At 30.4% G+C, this 13817-nt stretch overlaps 2 long non-coding RNA genes across 2 annotated transcripts; both read right to left on the bottom strand.

The window, feature by feature from the left end:
* Nucleotides 1–3921: 3921 nt before the first annotated feature.
* LOC126680328 (uncharacterized) lies at nucleotides 3922–6340 on the bottom strand. The gene is made up of 4 exons (XR_007641107.2): nucleotides 6078–6340; nucleotides 5915–5992; nucleotides 4618–4692; nucleotides 3922–4171 (listed from the first exon to the last, which is right to left on the bottom strand). It is a non-coding gene; the product is annotated as an uncharacterized LOC126680328 (long non-coding RNA).
* A 4440-nt stretch (nucleotides 6341–10780) lies between these two features.
* On the bottom strand, nucleotides 10781–13208 carry LOC130014595 (uncharacterized). The gene is made up of 4 exons (XR_007641101.2): nucleotides 12948–13208; nucleotides 12785–12862; nucleotides 11477–11551; nucleotides 10781–11030 (listed from the first exon to the last, which is right to left on the bottom strand). It is a non-coding gene; the product is annotated as an uncharacterized LOC130014595 (long non-coding RNA).
* Nucleotides 13209–13817: the final 609 nt, after the last annotated feature.

Raw genomic sequence — 13817 nt, 5'->3', positions numbered from 1 at the left:
TTGGAGGATTGCAAGATAGCTTTTCACGCATGGAGCTTGGCGTAGCCGGTAAAATATCATCTTGAAAGTGCCATTAATAAAAGGCTTAACCCCTGAAAAACCCCCCACCTTTCAACCCCCCTTCGTTTGCACCCTCACCTTTCAAAATCCCCAATTTTACCCAAATCATCACCTTTCATTTTCAATTGCACCCTATAAGTATTAAATTGGGCTATTGTCATTGGAAAAAAGTTGAAATTGATACTTTGTATTTTAATTCATATTCTAAATAGTTCTTAATGTTTAAATTTCAACAACAAAATCATATTTAAACTTTTGAAATGTTTAAATTTATATTATATATAAAAAATTCAACTTTTAAAATTTTAGAAAATATGGTTCTATTGTGGAAATTTAAACATTGAGAACTATTTAGAATATGAATTAAAATATAAATTATCGATTTGAACTTTTTTCCAGTGAAAAAAGGCTAATTTAATATTTTTAGGGTGCAATTGAAAATGAAAGGTGATAATTTGGGTAAAATTGGGGATTTTGAAAGGTGAGGGTGCAAACGAAGGGGGGTTGAAAGGTGGGGGGTTTTTCAGGGGATTAGCCTTAATAAAATATACGAAGTTTTGCTTTCTAGGCATGACTCGCCTTCCCCTAATGCTAGCGAACGCCATGAGAACGTTTCAATTCGGATGGAAAATTCTAAGCCAAAACAAGATGAACTTCAAATGAAAGTAGCGGCAAAGACCGGGACTATAATGCTGATGCTCCTGATCCATCCATGTAACACCCCCTTTTCTTCCTTATTTTCTTTTTACTGTTACTTGAATACGACTTTTTCCCCCCTTTAATGTTTGAGATAGTGATTGATTGTCAATAGCTCAATTATGAAGTTTGCCATTTTCTGTAATTTCTAGGTTGAAAAACATTAGGAGTTACCAAATTTTGGCCTAATTTCAAAAAACAAAACTCAAAATTAATTTTTCTTTAAAGTTATTTTTTTAATTTGTTTATCATCGGTTGGTACTTCAATGAAATATGATTGAAAAAAACCGACATGAAACCGGAATACAGATATAATATGGCAATTGTAATGCGAATACTTCATTATTAATAGGTGATGTTTTTTTTTGGTAAATCACCAAAAAAAGAGAGCAAATTAATAGGTGATGTTGCCCATATTATAGTTCCACATTAGTTGTTTTAGTAAGATTTTATTAAAATACCAATTGGTAAACAATATTTTAAAATTCAGTAATCTTAAAAAAATAAATTTGTTTATATCTTTTTAAAATTAGGTCAAAACTCAATAATATCCGGTGTTTTAACCCGTAATTTCTACCTTGTTACGTTTTCCAATACACTTACAAATAACATTTGTTAACCAATAGGTCATAATTCAAAAACATACGTGTTAGACAGCATTATGCTCATGTCGTGGGTAAATTCCTCCCACGGATGTTTCCCCATTCCAATAATAAAAAAGACATTATGTTTAAATAGTGTTTTTTCTTAATACTGTCAAATTTCACTTTTAAATATGCGGCCATTTTAGATTCACTTCTTCTTCTTTTCCATTATTTTCCTCCTAGGAGTTCATCTTCCTACCTCATATAATTAGTTTAATTGAGCTCTACTAATCATGAAATTTTTTGTGGGTCGCTTATGAATCAGAATTTTTTGAGGTAGTTCATCTTTCTACCTCGATCAATTTTTAGAGTGGCTTCCCATTGACAGAAAAACATACTTAGACTGATTATCCCTTTGGTAATTACTAGCTCCTTATGCGACCATGCAATTCCTGATTTTGTTTTTACCTATGTTCAAAAGGAACTAGAGGTATATAGATTCACGATATATATTTTTTTCAATAAATTTTGATTTAAATTTTAAAAATATTTAGAAATATAGTTTATTATCTCATTATTAATAATCTAACATAAGTTTATTTTAAAACTAAGTACTTGTAGAAAAAATAATTTTATAAAAAAAAATTATATATAAATTGAGAAATCATAAAACATAGGAATTTTGAATTTGATCAATTTTAATTTAATTTTAATAATACTTTTAAAAATAATAAACTTTTTAAAGTAATAAATAATACTTTTTATCCTAAAATAATAAAATAAATAATTTATATAAATTAAAAACCCATAAGAATATAAATTAATTTATCATCAAACAAGTAGTTTATACGAATTGGAAGCTAATGAGAATATAACTTAATTGTAAAATTAAATAATAATATATTCATACAATTTACCGTAAAAAAATAAATTAAAATAAATAATTTATAAAAATTGGAAGCTCATAAGAATATAAATTAATTTTAAAGTTAAATAATTACATAGTAATATAATTTACATAAAAATATATTAAAGATTAAATCAAATAAATAGTTTATACGAATCGAAAGCTTGTAATGATATTATTTAATTTTAAAATTAAATAAATATATTAATATAATTTTCAATAAAAAAATAAAAATTACTGAATTTGAAACTCGTTAAATTTTTATGTAATTTTAAGTAATTTTAAAAAATGATTACATAGAAAGTAAGAAATTAAAAATAAATTAGTAATTTATACAAACTATGAACTGATAGTAATACAAATAATTTTCAAATTAGATACTTCTAAAAATAATATTTTACAAATGAAAGTTAAATACAATTTATTTATTTTACAAATGAGAAACTCGTGAAAATGCACTATAAGTAATTTTTATTAACATAAATTTGAAATAAAAAATAAAAAATACTTTACATTCATACATAAATTAGGACAAAATTTCATTAATATATAATAAAAAGTAAATAATATAAATTTAAAACTCATGAGAATGTTTAAATAAATTGGAAATTAATATAACAATAACTTTCACATTAAAAACAATTAAAAAGTAATTGTAAAATTAAAAACTCACGAGAATGATACTTTTAGAAATAATACTTTTTATATTAAAAAAAGTGGAATAAAGGTTCATTTTACACCTCTCATCTTGATATAAAGTTTCAAAAAAATCCAAATTAGCAAATGATATGTATATTTTATATAGCATTTTCTAAATATGATTGTTAGTATTCTCAAAAAAAAAGTATAATTGTTAGTAATACTTCCTATTTTGAGGAAATTATGTTTGGAAAATTATTGTTTCATAGGTCAATTATACAAGAAAGTCATGAATTAACCAAGAATCAAAGGAAATTGCAAAGAAACGAAAAAAATATGTCAAATTGATCCTTATTCATGAATGGGTAGTTTTGTCCTTCTTCAGGACCTCAAATGAGAAAGTGTTCTTTATATGAATTATTGTAGATATCCTAATATTTCTAAACCGTCATGAATTACAACATTCAGAGTTATATGGCTCAGCATATGAAGATTAAAAAATTAACAAATTGCACGGTGCATTAGATGATTTGCAGATTTGACCCTTTTTCATTGATTGGATATTTAGGAATACTTTAGAGATCTGTAATAAATTTATGTTCTTCATATGAAATAAATTATACATCTCAAACTTTCCAATACTTCAAGAACCAAGTCATTTAGAGTTGTGCACGAAAAGTTATGGTTGTCCGACATTGGTGGTTGCGATGAAATCAGTCCTGATGAGGAAACTGATCCTCCCGCCCGGCAGGATGCTGTTGCTCGGTAGGAAGAGCTGTTGTGGCAACTTCTTGCCGAGCAAGATAAATCCTGTCGGGCGGCAGGATGCTCTTCCCTGTCACGACCCATTTTCATGAATCGTGACCGGCGCTAGGGTATGGGTATGGTTGTACCAAAACCCGTAGCAAGCCTTGCGGATAACAACTTAGATACATTTAAAACAAAGTACCTGCAGAAAATCACATGCTCGGGGGCAACCGAGACTTCAGCCTAATCTAGCAGTACAGATAAACAGCATTTAAAGTACGCTTAATCTCAAATAAACTCCAACATGGCAATATAATATAAATGCCATAACACTGTAATCATGCCACAAGCGATAAGTAATAGTTGGACCAATCCAACAACAATAGTCTAAAATATAAACGTAAGACTAAGACATGAATAATATGAAACTACTACTGCGGTCTAAGAGTTTAAAATAGTTCGACACTTTATTTCTGAAATAAATAAAGAACCTCCGAGAATGAAGAAACGGAGATCGACCAAAGCTCAAATCATAAACCTGGAAAATTTGGGAAAACAACGGGGTCAGATTTACTGAGTAGAGTTTATATAACCATTTACATTTATTAAGTTAAAAACCTTTAAAACGTTTAATAAAACATTTTCATTATGGATTATCAATGAAACCCTAAACCACAATTCTAAATCCATTGTCGTGTCGGTGAGACGTATCTCAATAACCGATCCCCGACTATCACTTAATAAATAGTGAGCCCAGGAGACGTATCTTCCACCGGTGCCCTCACTAAGGTGAGACGTATCTCAAACCTACCTCAATACCATAATCATTACCGGTGCGCACGCAGTCCCGATGATGCCCATCGAGTAGCACGTTCCAAATCAAATACACAATGCCGAAAACAGTTCGAAAGCTGTTTATACATATACATATATACAAAATATAATAGTTGCTTAATAAAGAGGTAAATAGAGATATAAACTCACTGCTTGCTAAATCCACGTGATCCTGACAAGCAATCTAACTCTGGTTCGCCTCTGAAGTACGAACAGTCGACGGGTCTAAATAAAATATTAAAATCATAATTAAAATCAGACCCTAACTCTAAAGAGTACTAGACACCACATAGGACCAGTACAACACAAAACCAAGTCACATTTAATAACACACTTATATTAAATGCATTCAAAATATAACCCGAGTTATAAGGTACAAATCATATAATCACATTTAAAATAGTACATAAATTAATTTAAATAAATCCGAGTTAAAATCCATATTAGTGAGTCAGCCGAGTTATTAAAAACTACCAAGCTTCTTCCCACTTATTGGGCGACCACAGTCTAACCCAAACAAAACTTATAAATTTTATAAACCCGAGTTTATAAATTAAAAATACTTGATAAAACAATTATCTATATTAAAATAGAATTTAATATCTTATAGTTCAAGTAACCCAAGTTACAACCCAAAAACTTAATTAGATAAGTCATAAAAGTTTAGGGACTAAACTGAATTAGCCAAATGACACGCCAAATTAATATTACAATTAAATATAATTACCCGAGAAATTATATTAATTTAAATTGTAAAATAAATATCGTTTACAACATATTGATTATAATCAAATAAAGTCCAAGTTATTATCAAAATGATAGGCAAAATAACTTGAGGAATTTATTAAGTTTAAGCAAAACAAAAGAGTGATCATTATAGTCATTTAACCACTTTTCAAGACTCCAGCAAAATTAAACCAAAAAGAATCCATAACTTTTGAATAATGGTTTACTAAAAGTGGCCACACATGCATGACAATAAAATTGAACTCCTGAACAGCAAATAGAAAGAAAAAAAATGGACAGCAACCATAATAGCAAATTCCAATCCGTAAACATGATGAACAAAACTTCAAGCCGTGAACCTATACACAAATCTAACTCATAATCAAACAACTGCTCCCTAACTCATTCCATGCCCACAAAACCGATTACCCTATTAACATCCAAAATAAATACCATAACCTATATCCATATTAAAAGCTTAAGAACCCCTTTTCAAAGCAATAAAATCATGAACAGAAACCATATCCATGACGGGTGGAGTTCGACCAACCAAAATGAATCCGAGTCTCAACAAGAAGAGCACAAACAACAATGGATTCAAGGTATAATAATCAGCAAATAACACAGAGATGCAAATCGGCAGCAACAAGGCACATAGACTGCAGAAAAGAAACAAGAACGGCGAAACAAAACAGCGACAAACGGAGTAATCTTTACGTACCTTAATCGATTTCAAAACGTAGAGATTAAAGAGATCGTTGAGTCGATGAGAACCGTCAAAGAATAATCGGATTTAAAGCTAAACAATGAAGTTACAAGTTATTAACGGCACGAGACGATATCGAACGAAGAACAATGAAGAATAGCCAAGCATGAACACTTACCGGATTGGAACGAACGGAAGGGATGATGATTTCAGGATGTTGAGGAAAAGTGGCGGCTGAGTTTGGTGTTTTAAGATGAAGAAATATTAGGTTAAGGTAAGAAACGTGAAACAACACGTTAAATAGGAGAAGGAATGAAGAAACATGTTACTGCTACCAAATTATAATCTTATGCTTCATATAGAAAGTAAGGTGCAATGGGCTTCTTATGTCATTGTCCATGTACATAATTTATGGCCCAATTTACGTTGAAAAATGCATGGCTACCTTTCATGCATATTAAAACATATTTAATTTTCCTTTTCTTATTTTTTTTTAATAAAATATATATATATATATATATATATATATATATATATATATATATATATATATATATATATATATATATATATATATAATACAAATCAAGCCCGAAACGAACCACGCACGAATCAACGAAAGACTCAAATAAAATTAATAAAATATTAATAATAATAAATTACCTAACTTCGACGGAAAATACAATTAAATTCTAAAAATAATTTAGAAAAAAAATACGGGATATTACATTCTTCCCAACTTATTACAAATTCGTCCTTGAATTTACCACAAAGCCCAAAGTCATATAAAATTAATTATAGCACGTATGAAATCTCATGTAACTCAAAAATGCGGGGCAACGCGTCCTCAACGGAACGAAAGAGACAACTATGCATATTAATTCCGATTTCCAAAATCACTGTACGACCAGGTGATAACTCAACGGAAACGAAATAAAAACCGCCTAAATCAATCTAAGCAAAACACCACCGCAAATTCAATATATTAAACCAAATTCTAAGCGAAACTCCAAAACTACAAACCAAAAACCTACAAACACTCTCCACTGGAAAAAAAAATATACTCCTTAACGCCTATACCCTATATCTCTTATAGTGGTTACGACACCAAATACCTCATATGAAAAAAAAAAACTTAACAGTAAATCTAAATGTCATCCTGATTAAATGTGCTCTCACAAATAACGACTGAAAACTAAATACCATTTGAATCGTTACGGTTCAACCAATCTCAAGAATACATAATTCCAATTTCTGATAACAAAATTTTTCATTCTCCAATTTTTTTCCAATCAACTACTATAACCTCTAATCCTACATAATATCATTTAGATCAGATCGAATTTAATCAGTTTATTGGTTGGGGTCAAAATAAAATTTTCCTAGAAAACGCTTTCCGTAAACACAAATATATAGTAGCACCATCCGCCTTTAATTTGAAATTACTAGCACCTCAAGTTTAATTTCATTTCCAACTGAAAATAATTAACCCGTTGAAAAATCCTCTAATTTCACAAACGCATCAACAAAATAAAAACACTCTCAATTAGAAATCACCATAGAACTTTACTTTCAAAATATATTTACAATTTTTATAAAATCGTTCATTTTAAAAAAAATTACAATTCATTTTTGATCAAAACTGACAAAATTTTATCACTTTTCCAAAAGATAAATCTTTTGCAATAAGAATCTCTTCATTTGCGAAATAATTTCCATACCGGTATCAAAACTTTTTTTTTTACAAAAATCGAATATGTAAAAACAAAATTTCTTTTAAGTTAGTGTAAAAACACACGTAGAGCATAACCAAAATTTCTTTAAATCAACAATCCTCGAATTATATACTCTAAGCTGGCACAATTTTTTTTTCTTCCCAAACTCAATATTTTTCCGCACTTACACAACTAAACCTCGAGTGTAACCTTATAACCATAGCTCCTCTTTACTAAATACAAATACTCCAACAATATCAATTAAATCCTTACAATGCAATTTCTCTTAAATTACCACCATCATCACAGAGTATTTATCTAGATACCAACCGGATAAAAATTTAAAATCGTTTGAAATTTATCGGCTTTTTAAGCACCATTTTCACAATATAACTTGTGAGTTTATAACAAAACATTTTTTTTCTTGAAAAGCCTTACTGACAAAATTTATTTTACATAATTGTGCGCCAGGGTGATGACAGCTCACATCCCCGAAGAGTTGCATTCAACCCTAATTTAATGCCGTGATGAATGTACTAAATGCAAGTATCAATTATTTATTTCTCTTTTTAATTAGTGATCATACTCAATGCTCAATGCAATTTCCTATTCGTGGCATTTCAAATGCGTGATCATAACATGTCTGTGCACAATTACGTGATAAAACATTTCAATTACTTTAACAAGTTAACATTTGAAGTCAATTTTCCTTCGAAACGTTTTCTAGCCATTATACTCTGTGAGACGTGCACTCGCTCATCTTGACATATTTGCCCATCTCCATTATCCTAGTCCACCAATTTGAATCGTCATTAACGAAATAACACAAATCAATAATGAACTAAAATTTTCCTAACAACGAGTTCCACCTCAAATTAAATTGAAAATTTTCCAAAGACAATAAGTAACACGACCGCCTTCACAGCTTCACCATTAGTTTCAGTATTTCACTGATTTACCCAATGTAAACCACTAGTGTATTACTACACAGATCAACCTCGATCCAGAGATTCCATATTTATTTTTAGAATGCCAAAAGCCGAAAATTTCGATACTCCAAATTATCACAAACGAGTCCGACCTAGAAACGCCTAACGCTCGAAACTTAACGCTCGAGGCAAACACCTACTAGTAGAATTATTCCATTGGTGCTGACTAATATAACTTAAATAACCTTCCTCTAACAAAGATAGATTCTTAACAAAGAACTACTACTGATCCCAAGAGTCGCTCCTCAAATTTCTTGATACCAAAATTAATCGCCTCAATCTCCAGAGTTCAAATGATAGATACGGCTAAAACAATTATAACATCAAAACTAAGCGCAGCGTTTAAATAAAAGTTCGAAACGCATGTCGATACCAACGATAAAGCCATACCGAAGTAAAATAAGCGAGTAATATCCTCACGTGATACTCTCCATGATGAAGCAAACAAGAACAATAACTACCACGACAAATTAACCAAACATGAGAGATAAAAGTAATAACACAGTAAAATAGGTCATGATTTTTTTTTTACACAACTGAAAACCACTCAAGCATTTTACAATAAAACAAAATAATATCAAAAGAATTGAACATGTAACATTTTATTTGATCATCATGTTTCTACTGATATAACAAATAGAACTCAAGCAATCAAATATGTTAACATTGTTATATCATATAATAACATGCTCAAAGCGCCAGATTAGATCAAAATAAGTAAAGATATTGATCAAAAATATTTATCAAAACCCATTTCAAAATATAAAATTTACAAAATAGATTTCAAGTTATTGTCGAGCCCCGCAGTTTTTTAAAAAATCATTTTCCGGAAAACCTCTTTGCAAAACAATGGTAATTTTTTTTTTATTCCCAAATGTCTCAGTTTAAAATTATCGAGTTAGCCGAGCAATTACAACTTCCAAGCTCAACTCTAAATTTGGGTGACCCAAGTCAAACCCGCAATTACCATTTGTAAAATCTATACAAAACATTTTTCAAATCCGGAAAAACGCGTTTTAAAACAAATTCAAATCCTTTCAAAATAGGAAGCTCGACGTCACCCAAATGATAACATCCACACATCACCCAAGTGAGAACAATTATTTTTTTTTAACAACCTTATTAAAAACACAAGTTTTAGTCAAAACTAGTAAATCGAGTATAAGGCCAACAACACCAAAGTGTTGACAACCAAATATGGTAAAAATTTCAAAAGTAATATTAAATTACCAAAACTGTAACACCTTTCAAAATAATTTTATTTCAAAACAATCATTTGAAAACACCAAGTTAGACGTAACATTTTAATTTTAAGAATTCGAAAAATTCATTTTATTTCAAAAGAACAAACCCCTTTTTAAATCCTTAGTCGAATATAAATTTTGAAATATACTGATTTCATTTCACTGGTGAAATTACTGAAATAATATATTAGGGTATCATGTACAGACTACGTACCCATTAAATTATATGCGTCTAAACACAAGTTAAGCAAAAATAATTTTCTTAAGGCAGTTTAAAATAAATACGTGGCCAACAACGTAATTCACAAACGTGAAAAAGATTTTTTTTTTTTTTTTTTTTCAGAAAAAAAAAAAATCACTCCATCCCGAAACAATATTAAGTCTGACAAAATATCCTCTTTTAAAATCAAGACTCTCGGCCAAAACCAGAAGTACTCACAAAATAATTCAACGTCAACAATTTTTATTAAAGGCATAAAACAGCCAAAAATTTATCACCCAGTGAAACGCATGAATCAACAGAAATATTAGCATCAAATCAAGACATAAAAATGACTGACTCGACACAATCCTATCGGTGTAGGCAGAAAGTTTTAAAATCAAAAGATGACGTTTCAAAGACAAGACATGACCCTAATTCCGCAGTAGTACCTATGACTCAACAACAACTTAACAGAGTAAACATAAAGCATTCGAATGGCCTTGGTTTGAAACCAAAGCTCTGATACCAAGTTTGTCACAACCCATTTTCATGAATCGTGACCGGCGCTAGGGTATGGGTATGGTTGTACCAAAACCCGTAGCAAGCCTTGCGGATAACAACTTAGATACATTTAAAACAAAGTACCTGCAGAAAATCACATGCTCGGGGGCAACCGAGACTTCAGCCTAATCTAGCAGTACAGATAAACAGCATTTAAAGTACGCTTAATCTCAAATAAACTCCAACATGGCAATATAATATAAATGCCATAACACTGTAATCATGCCACAAGCGATAAGTAATAGTTGGACCAATCCAACAACAATAGTCTAAAATATAAACGTAAGACTAAGACATGAATAATATGAAACTACTACTGCGGTCTAAGAGTTTAAAATAGTTCGACACTTTATTTCTGAAATAAATAAAGAACCTCCGAGAATGAAGAAACGGAGATCGACCAAAGCTCAAATCATAAACCTGGAAAATTTGGGAAAACAACGGGGTCAGATTTACTGAGTAGAGTTTATATAACCATTTACATTTATTAAGTTAAAAACCTTTAAAACGTTTAATAAAACATTTTCATTATGGATTATCAATGAAACCCTAAACCACAATTCTAAATCCATTGTCGTGTCGGTGAGACGTATCTCAATAACCGATCCCCGACTATCACTTAATAAATAGTGAGCCCAGGAGACGTATCTTCCACCGGTGCCCTCACTAAGGTGAGACGTATCTCAAACCTACCTCAATACCATAATCATTACCGGTGCGCACGCAGTCCCGATGATGCCCATCGAGTAGCACGTTCCAAATCAAATACACAATGCCGAAAACAGTTCGAAAGCTGTTTATACATATACATATATACAAAATATAATAGTTGCTTAATAAAGAGGTAAATAGAGATATAAACTCACTGCTTGCTAAATCCACGTGATCCTGACAAGCAATCTAACTCTGGTTCGCCTCTGAAGTACGAACAGTCGACGGGTCTAAATAAAATATTAAAATCATAATTAAAATCATATTAAAATCATAATTAACTCTAAAGAGTACTAGACACCACATAGGACCAGTACAACACAAAACCAAGTCACATTTAATAACACACTTATATTAAATGCATTCAAAATATAACCCGAGTTATAAGGTACAAATCATATAATCACATTTAAAATAGTACATAAATTAATTTAAATAAATCCGAGTTAAAATCCATATTAGTGAGTCAGCCGAGTTATTAAAAACTACCAAGCTTCTTCCCACTTATTGGGCGACCACAGTCTAACCCAAACAAAACTTATAAATTTTATAAACCCGAGTTTATAAATTAAAAATACTTGATAAAACAATTATCTATATTAAAATAGAATTTAATATCTTATAGTTCAAGTAACCCAAGTTACAACCCAAAAACTTAATTAGATAAGTCATAAAAGTTTAGGGACTAAACTGAATTAGCCAAATGACACGCCAAATTAATATTACAATTAAATATAATTACCCGAGAAATTATATTAATTTAAATTGTAAAATAAATATCGTTTACAACATATTGATTATAATCAAATAAAGTCCAAGTTATTATCAAAATGATAGGCAAAATAACTTGAGGAATTTATTAAGTTTAAGCAAAACAAAAGAGTGATCATTATAGTCATTTAACCACTTTTCAAGACTCCAGCAAAATTAAACCAAAAAGAATCCATAACTTTTGAATAATGGTTTACTAAAAGTGGCCACACATGCATGACAATAAAATTGAACTCATGAACAGCAAATAGAAAGAAAAAAAAATGGACAGCAACCATAATAGCAAATTCCAATCCGTAAACATGATGAACAAAACTTCAAGCCGTGAACCTATACACAAATCTAACTCATAATCAAACAACTGCTCCCTAACTCATTCCATGCCCACAAAACCGATTACCCTATTAACATCTAAAATAAATACCATAACCTATATCCATATTAAAAGCTTAAGAACCCCTTTTCAAAGCAATAAAATCATGAACGGAAACCATATCCATGACGGGTGGAGTTCGACCAACCAAAATGAATCCGAGTCTCAACAAGAAGAGCACAAACAACAATGGATTCAAGGTATAATAATCAGCAAATAACACAGAGATGCAAATCGGCAGCAACAAGGCACATAGACTGCAGAAAAGAAACAAGAACGGCGAAACAAAACAGCGACAAACGGAGTAATCTTTACGTACCTTAATCGATTTCAAAACGTAGAGATTAAAGAGATCGTTGAGTCGATGAGAACCGTCAAAGAATAATCGGATTTAAAGCTAAACAATGAAGTTACAAGTTATTAACGGCACGAGACGATATCGAACGAAGAACAATGAAGAATAGCCAAGCATGAACACTTACCGGATTGGAACGAACGGAAGGGATGATGATTTCAGGATGTTGAGGAAAAGTGGCGGCTGAGTTTGGTGTTTTAAGATGAAGAAATATTAGGTTAAGGTAAGAAACGTGAAACAACACGTTAAATAGGAGAAGGAATGAAGAAACATGTTACTGCTACCAAATTATAATCTTATGCTTCATATAGAAAGTAAGGTGCAATGGGCTTCTTATGTCATTGTCCATGTACATAATTTATGGCCCAATTTACGTTGAAAAATGCATGGCTACCTTTCATGCATATTAAAACATATTTAATTTTCCTTTTCTTATTTTTTTTTAATAAAATATATATATATATATATAATACAAATCAAGCCCGAAACGAACCACGCACGAATCAACGAAAGACTCAAATAAAATTAATAAAATATTAATAATAATAAATTACCTAACTTCGACGGAAAATACAATTAAATTCTAAAAATAATTTAGAAAAAAAATACGGGATATTACATTCCCACACAGGATTGACCTGCGAAATAGGGGTACAATTGAAATAATAAAGTGCGAAATAGGGTAAACTTTGCCAGTTTTCAACATCATGATAGAATTGAAAATAAGCTAAAAGGTATGAGTTTTTCAAGGGGCTTAATACATTATTAAACTCCCTAAACTTTAACATTTTGTTCATTGTGACCCCTAAACTAATTTCGTGTTTCATTGGACCTCTTAACTATTTTTTTTAAATTCTATTTAACGCCTCAAACTACACAATTTGTTCTATTTAACCCTTTAACTATTTTTTTGTCTATTTTATATTTAAACTTTAATTTTTTATCCATTTAACCTCCTCAAAATTACAATTATTTAATTTTCAACCATATTATGTCT

This window comes from Mercurialis annua, linkage group LG1-X (genome assembly GCF_937616625.2).
Source record: "Mercurialis annua linkage group LG1-X, ddMerAnnu1.2, whole genome shotgun sequence".
NCBI classification, from domain to species: domain Eukaryota; kingdom Viridiplantae; phylum Streptophyta; class Magnoliopsida; order Malpighiales; family Euphorbiaceae; genus Mercurialis; species Mercurialis annua.
This window is presented reverse-complemented; position numbering and strand designations above follow the sequence as displayed.